Below are 8156 nucleotides of genomic sequence, written 5' to 3'. Positions count from 1 at the left end.
ATCCCTGCCTTCTCCTGTGACGCTTTCAGCTGGCTCCATAGCAGCACACCCTCCCTGTTGGAGGACTACCCTCCTGGGAGCTAAACACCCAGCAGATGTTCGCAGTGACGCAAGACGGCCTTCTCAAAAACAAACCCGCATTTATCAGTCAACTGGAACACCATCTGAGGGGGCCTTCACTTAGAATGAAGCAGCAAAGCTTACATACAAGTGCATACTGGTTGCACAACCTAGTGCTCTTGTTGAAAACCATCCAGCATTCAAACCTCACCCTCATTAAACTGAGGCAGTAATTGAGCATCTCTGCTTCCTCCAGAGTTGGCATTTCGTGGTTTCATTACTTACCATTCCCCACAGCCTCTTGATTTCCAAAGCACATTTTCTATGCTGCTCCTCATGCTTTTGTGTTTTGGCTCCCTCTGTTCCCTTTTTCCAGAGTAGATTGCACCCGATAGTTCAGTTCTAATTCTTGTTCCTTCTTCTGAATCCTCTCTGATGAAGTTTGTCACTCCAGCTCTAGGGTTGGGGAGCTGGCTCTGAAGAACATGGTATTAGCCGCTCCAACTGCAGTGGGCACAACTTCACTGAAGACTTCTAGATCATGCAGGTCTCAATCTCTTACAACTTCACTGAAGACTTCTAGATCATGCAGCTCCCAATCTCTCCCAGCCAATGCTGGAGAACTGGGCTGTTTTCCAAAAAGCTCATCTGGGTCTTGACCATGGTTCCTTGTGCAAATGTTCTTATTTAGATCAGCTTTGCCTTGGCAAACTTTCTAAAGTTTAACCTCTGAGGGAGGACAGTCGTATCTGTCTTTTCCTTCTCTCGACTTGAAAGAACGCAGAGCACTTTCCTCTTTTCATTTCCTTCTATTAAGTTTGTTTTTGCTTCTGTGGTCACTGTTGCAAAATACTACTGTTTCAGTCAGCATCTTCGTTGCATGCCACCAGCTGCCAGGGAGTCACAGGCATGCTGTCTCTGACCTTCCTACAGTCCCTCTCAGAGGGAACCACTGAGTTGTACTTGCTACTTCTCTGCAAAGAGGAGTCCTGCTGCTCCACTACTCAGAAATTAGGCCCTCTGGCTTCAGTACACCTGTTTTTCTCTGTAGTACTTTCAATGAGTCCGTTTGAACATTTTGAGACTATAACTCTGCCAAGAGCTAGGCAACCAGCTGGTGTTTGCAGCAACACAACAGAGCTTTTCAACAAGGCAGCTTCTGTGAGTCAACTGGAAGACCAGACTTGGGGGTCGGGAGGTTACAATGCTACAAGCATGTCTGGTCTCTGAACTGGTCCAGGATTCCCTCTCCCCTTGCACTGGGCAGCAGAGTTCTTGTTAGGGTGTTGTGACCCATTGCGTCTTTGTTTCCAGCTCTAGTCTTGTTGTTTCCAAGCATCCTGCCTCCTTTGACTGACAACCATCAGAGTTAAACATCCATCCACTCCTTGTTCTTCCCTGAGGCAGGAGGGTTGAGCAGTTAAGGATTCTCATTACACCTCCAGAGCTGGGGAGTTTAAGCCAGCCTGGTTGATCTGGATCCAGTCTGGTTGACCCAGCTGTAAATGTGTATGTGGCCATTCAGTCTGAGAGGCCAGAGGTGGCCAGATATGGTGGAAGCCCCACCATGCCCTGGCGAGCTCCTAGGTGCAGAAGCTGGCCTACTGTAACCACATTACCTCAAGGAGCTGCTAGGATCAAGCAAACCATTGACTTAGATAAATGACCCCTGTCCTACGACACAGAAAAGGGTCTAACCCCTTCATTCCTTGTATACAATGTAAAAATAAGTGGGAAAAATTAATTATACATGTTTTTATAAAATAATACATTAATGCTCTGCATTCTTCAAAAAAGCAATCTCTTTAAGAGAAGTTCAGTGTGTGTCCCGTTCCCCCCCGCACTGTCTTCCACAGAAGCTACTAAGTAAGGAGGCCAGGAAAGGCCTTGCAATAAACTCCTCAGCTGTTTCAGAAGAGGCTGGTCTCAGTTTTGCCTCCTTCCTGGCTGTAGCTGCCTGATATGCTTCCGAAGCAGTGACCAGTTTTTCAAATTCAAAGCATACAAGCAGACGGCTCAGACTGTCTGAACCGGACAACAAAGTCATTCCTGTTTGGTTCACATCACAAAGCCACCATCTCAATGACATGTTCAGACAAGAGGCTGTGTCTGCACAAAACACATCAAGCAAACTGACCTACTGCCTCTCTGCCCTGGAGCTGAGCAACGCGGCACCTTTCCGCAAAACTGAAGAAATGACAATGACTATATGAATGCTCCTAAGATCCTCCTTAGAGTGACAGCTGCCTACGGGTTACCTGTGTGAACTTAGGTTTTCTTCCCTGTTTGGTTCTGGTGTGTTATCAGAGCTGCAAACACCCTCCAGAACAGTCTTGAAACACAGGACCAACAACAGGCAGGTTATGGCATACAGTCCTCTACTACTACAGGCAACCATGTTATAAAATCCCTTCCATAAATGGATTAACCACCATCTTAAGAGCATTTAGTATTCCGCCCCCCCCCCCCATTGGGAGGCTAGTCCAGAACCTCACAGCTCCGATGGTTACAAACGTTTTTATTTCCAGCCTAAATTTATTCATGGTCACTGTAGACCCATGTGTTCTTATGCCAACATTGTTCTTTAGCTTAAATAGCTTCTTTCCCTCCCGAGTGTTTACTGAGCTATGTTCAAATGCCAAGACCACCAGCACAGACGGACGGACGGATGAACAGACAAGAGGTTGCAAATGCACACAGTTGTGCCCTTACTCCTCTGCCAATCCCGCCGCCGTAATGAAACACTGACCTCGTTGTACCTTTACCAGAGCAGGACTCCATCAGCACCACTGCAGAGCGAGAGACAGACATGGCAATAAACAAAGTCTGTAGATTCAGCAGGGACAGGGTATTAGCTTTGACAGCGTGACGATTTCTTAAATATCCTGTGGCCCTGCTTGGCCAGCCTCAGCAATGAGAGGGCTGCACATTCAGAACCTAAATAATTGCTAAATGTGCGGAGGACTCTGTGGGCTTTTCTGTTTTTGTTTTTTATTCTTTCCAGACAAAAGTTCTTTCTCCTGGTGAGCTGTTCCCGCTGTTCAATAACACTGCAAAATGCCCCTCCTCCACTGCTCCTCTGAACTCATTAAAAAACAAACCCAGAGCAACAGGGTTTGTCTAGAGCCAAATGGCCTGTGCAGGACAGGCTGAGCTGGCTGAGAACAGAAAGTCAGGAAAGGGGTGTTGCCGCAACTTGCCTTGCGTGAAACATGCCAAAGGATTAAGCACAGAAAATAACCATATTTAATATTTATCCAGCACTGCGAGTGGGCCTGTTATTTTACAGAAATGGGGAGAGATGCAGACCCTGCCTAGAAGAGCTGATACACAAGTTCAGATAAAAACTAAGTCTGTGCGTGGGAAGGTTTCTAAGTGAGTTTTTAAAAGGGACCAGGAAAAGAGGAGGGGCAGTGCTGGGAGCAGGAGGCTGTTCCTGCTTCCAAGGAAGGGGTCCAGGGACAGAGATTCAGAGTAACAGAAGAACACGATACATAAGAACTGCCATTTACTGGGTCAGACCATAGGTCCTGCTTACACAGTAGCCTATGTCACACGGGCAAAGGGGGTGCTGGGTCTGACCAGGGTTTTTTCCATTGCTCTTCTCTCACTTGCAGCCTCCAGCATTGAAGGTGTAGGAAGATCTGAGGCAGTATCCCTAACTCCTTATTCTGTGCTCAATAGCTATTGCTGTGCCTTTCCTCCAAGAATTTGTTCAAACCCTTTTCTGGAAGTATTAGAAGTGAAGGTAAGGTGCCTGGCATCTTGTGTCATCACTACAGCTGCTCCAGATGCACGTAAAACACTATCATATTGGAATTCTTTTCACACAAACACCAGGGGTAGCATTTCCCCTTTCCCACTCACTTTGCACAGGTATAAACAATGACAGGAGGAGGAATCGACCCCCTGTTATATGTATAGCAACATTGTGTTGACTCATCAGCCATTATAGCAAACCAACCTCCCACCTGTCTTTAAAGTGACACTGTCAAGGCTGGTAGGCCTAAAATTATGCCTACTGATTGTGGTATAGGGTGATTTGTGGCCATGCACATGAATGTCATGCTGTTCCTGCTTCTGCTAGCTTGTTTATGCGAACAGGCAGGTCACCATAATATTCAAGAAGAATCTGGTCTCCAAAGCCCTCGGCCTACTGGATTCTTGTGAATTTCTGTACCTCTCTGCTCACAGCAGAAGAAATGAGGGCACAAGTCAAGTGCTCTTTGGAAGTCCCCTTCTCCAAAACATGTTTTAATATTAGCTCTTTCAGGGCTCTTTTTTTGGGAAAATAGCAGCATGAGACTCACCAGACTGGGTCAGACCCGTACGTCATCTATCTCAGTGTCTTGTCTCCAATAGCAGCCTGTACCAGATGCTTTGGAGAAATTCAGGAAACTGAAGTGGTAATTATGGACTGAGCTGCCCATGTAAACTTTTTTCCAGGTCCCTTCAGTTAGAGACTGACTTGTGCCCTAAGGAGAAGGGGTAGCCCCCTTTACTGTTGCTTTTTAGCCTAACTCATATAAAAGGATTACCCATATAAAACTAACTTGTATAAAGGGATTACCCATATAAAACTACAGAACTCCCATAGACATGGCCCAGGACTGAACCCTGAACTAGCAAGATTTGTCTGCGTACATCTAGCTAGACGCTCCGATTCAGCCTTGAAGTTCTTAGAAGAGGGGTACACACACCATCGCCAGGCTGCAGGCCCTGGTAGGTAGTGCAGGGAAGGAGTAAATTTAGCAAATGGAATGGCAAACCACAGAAAACCTAGCCCTTGCATGGGGAACTTGTGGGGAGGGAACAAACAATTCAGTGGGGACTTTTCTTGCCTTCCCCATCAACAGCTAAATCTGTTACGCCTCCATGACAGATATCAGTCCTGAAAGCCTGTCTGACAGGCACATTGCAGGAAAGGCTCCTGGGGGAGTGAGTCTGAGAGCTGTATTAGTCCCCTTGCCCTTGCTACTTTCAGACTGCTGCTGTTTGAACTGAGAAGAACAACAGCCAGCCTTTGACAATTGCTTCCTGTGAGTGACACCCCCCTGTCACAGGGAATTCCCAGCTAGGGTAGGAGGGTTTGGGTGAGAAAGGGATTTCCCAAGTATTTTACCAAGCCCTTCCACCCCCTAGGAGAGATAAGCAGCCATTTAAAACCACAGAAAGAGACAGCAGGGGAAGCCTGGCAAAGCACTGCATTTCCTGTCTCTCAGCTGGCTTTACAGGGGCTATGATTTTCTTCAATGGATCAGCAAAGAGCTCCAGAGGCTTTTGAAAGAGGTGATTCAGCAAATAATAATGCATGGAGAGACCGACAGAAACATGGAGTCAGCACAGCTGGCGGAGGTAAAATCCCCATGCACTGAAAGTGAAACCAGAGCTCAGGTAGTTTGTTTTAGGGTGATTGCAATTCCTGAAGGCTTGTCAGTCACATGTTTTTGGATCAGAAACCCCCCCCCAAAAAAACAACACAGGGATTTGCACAGCAAGTGCCTTTTTTCTATTCTTGAGAAAGATCAAGTCAGATTGACATGGGGTGCAATGGAATGGGTGGAAAGGACGTTTTACTTGAGAGGTGCAAAGTAAAGGTGATTCATTATTGCCAAATTCCAAGTGCAGAAAAATCCTGAGTTACATCTTCAAAATCACAAGCTTTGTTTTAAAATCTCTTGGTTTAAATATGGAGGAGTTTTTTATTTGCTTGCTGGCTTTTGAACCTGGGGGGGGGGGGGTTGTCATTTTCAAACTCTTCTCTGCAAATAGCAGTTAGAAAACAATATATAATTTTAAATAAGAGCCGAGATGCCCTAATGAAAAGGGCTTTTCGGGAGAAGGGGAGGCAAACAAACCCATCAAGGCTCGCAACAAAAATCATGAGAGTTGGCAACCCTGGTGATCAGAGAGTCCAAAGAAAGTTGTCTGAAACTGTATTATGATAATAATGCTTCTCTTTTGCTTAAATGATCCTCAGTTGGAAACCTGTTATCTCGGTAACATGCAACGTACACATTCAGGATTTCCCCAAATTTAAACAACTGCTATATTTACAGCAATGCAACTGATATCAGAAATTGGCCCACCAGCTTTAAGCCCAGGAGAAAAAAAGGTGACCCATTTGATCTTTGGTCAGCCATAGGTTCACTGTACTGCTTTGCACTAAAGTGGCCCCTGGTCCTAGGAATGCTTCATTAGGATTTAAAACAAACAAAGGTTTAAGCAATTGTATGTCATTGGTTAGCTTTTTTCATGTAAATGCCACCAAATGCCCATTTACTACCAAAATAATGCTGAGCACTCTACAAGCACTTATAACAATTGGTCTCAGCTCCTAAGCATTTCCATCTTACAACCTAGCCCTGCAAGCTGCCAGTGCCATGTGTCCAAGCCCCCAGTGTCACTGAAGCTATGCAAGACACCAACAGAGCAGCTTTCTAAGACCTACTTCTGCAGCACTATACCTGTGGATGAATTCAGTCACATGAGTCCCAGTCAAGTCACCAGGAAAGTTCTATGCAGGCACATCTGACTGCAGGAGCAGATGCTAATATGCTTCAAATCCAGAAGTCTCTGAGCACAAGTAAAACCATAAGACCTAGCAACCCTGCCTAAATTAAGAAAGCAGGTAACCCTCTTAATACAAATAATAGTCCTTTTTCCATTTGGGGATGGAGCTTTCTCCAGAAGCCCCTGTAGCTCTAGCCCATTAATAGCCTACTCTTCTGGGTTTCTGGCTGTCTTCTAACCACAGACTACTCCTTCCCAGCTCAAGTACTTTGTCCTGTCTCCTGTTGGACTTTTAACTCACAGCTCATCACACACAGCTGGGCTCCTGCCCCTGGCCTGTCTTTCTTAAAGCTCCCCACTGCCCTGTTACAAGACCTAATCCCAGCGCTGATCCCAACGTGTGAAAATCCTAGACCTGCTGAAGTTCACAAGAGCTTTGCCACTGTCATCAGTGGAGCCAGGATTCACCTTACAGCCAAATCTTGGTCACAGAGACACTTGTAGAGACCAAGTGATTCCAGCTGGGCTTTGCTTGGGAACCTGTCCTGAATAGGGTGCAGTATGAGGATTCATATTCCTAAAGCCAAAGGGGTGCACTCAGCCCCAAACTGCTAACTACCTGACAGTCCCTGGGTTGGAGCTTTTACAGATTCAGGATCTCATCTGCTTCCACCTTCCATTGCCAAGCATGTACTTTTCTCTAGTGACCTGTATTTTAAAGTTATTTACCTTTATTTTAAATAATTGCTACCATTTTATACTAATTATAAAAACATAAAATTATGTTTTACTTTAAACCCCACCCCACCATAAAACAAAGTAAAAGAGAAGAGAGGCCAGGGCTAAACTGCTATCTTCCCAAAACGCATACAGATAAGGACTCAAACTAAAAACTGCAAACACATCACTGTTTGAGGGGGGCTGGGGAAGAACCACTAAAAATGGGGAATTAGGCATAGAGTCAAAGGAGTTAGAAAAGAATGGGAAAATCTGTAAATTGCCTCATTCGGGGCCTCATTTCACAGCTCAGGTTAATAGTGGTTTTGCCACTGATGTCCGTGGAAGCAGGGTCAGAGCGTAAGATACTAAAGGCCTCAGGCTTGCCCTTCTCTGTGGTGCCTCGCCTGTTTTGAAATGTTTGTGCAAACAAGTAAGCGCCCGGGCTGCACAGAGTCAGGCGCACACCAAGATCGCATCTGACCCGGCTGCGCGGGGAAGAGGTCCCGGACCAGACACAGGAGGGGCAGAGTCACTGGGCATAACTTGCGCTCAGCACCCACCAACATCTGTCCCAAACCAGCGCTTCCCAGGGCGAACAGCCGTGCTGGGCAGGCCCCAGGCTTGCAAGGGAAAGTCTGCGGACAACCACAGCCGGCTGGGCCGGAGCTTTTCTCCCGGGGGCTGGAGGAAGCCCCTCGCGTAGGAAGCAGGCGGGAAGATTTCCCCGCCCCGACGTGAATCCCACGCGGGACAGTGGCCGGGAGAGGGCTCAGGGACACCCCGCGCACAACGAGCCCTGCGCCTGCACCACGGCTGCCCGGGCCCGCTGCGCGCGGAGGCGGCCGCTGTCCAGCAGGCAGCAC

The 8156-nt window shown here is 46.9% G+C and overlaps 1 protein-coding gene across 2 annotated transcripts in view; it reads right to left on the bottom strand.

The window, feature by feature from the left end:
- Positions 1 to 8079, bottom strand: part of LPIN3 (lipin 3) — a 41804-nt gene extending 33725 nt beyond the window's left edge. The window contains exon 1 of one of the 2 annotated variants that reach the window (XM_006016655.3): positions 6528 to 8079. The gene's annotated coding sequence lies outside the window, so the exon portion shown is untranslated. Of the gene's footprint in view, positions 1 to 2809; positions 5715 to 6527 lie in introns of those variants that run through there. The other variant, XM_006016656.3, reaches the window with a different exon arrangement.
- Between the last annotated feature and the right edge of the window lie 77 nt (positions 8080 to 8156).

This window comes from Alligator sinensis, unplaced genomic scaffold (genome assembly GCF_000455745.1).
Source record: "Alligator sinensis unplaced genomic scaffold, ASM45574v1 scaffold76_1, whole genome shotgun sequence".
Taxonomy (NCBI): domain Eukaryota; kingdom Metazoa; phylum Chordata; order Crocodylia; family Alligatoridae; genus Alligator; species Alligator sinensis.
Note: the sequence above shows the minus strand (reverse complement) of the source record. Positions and strands in the feature narration are given on the sequence as shown.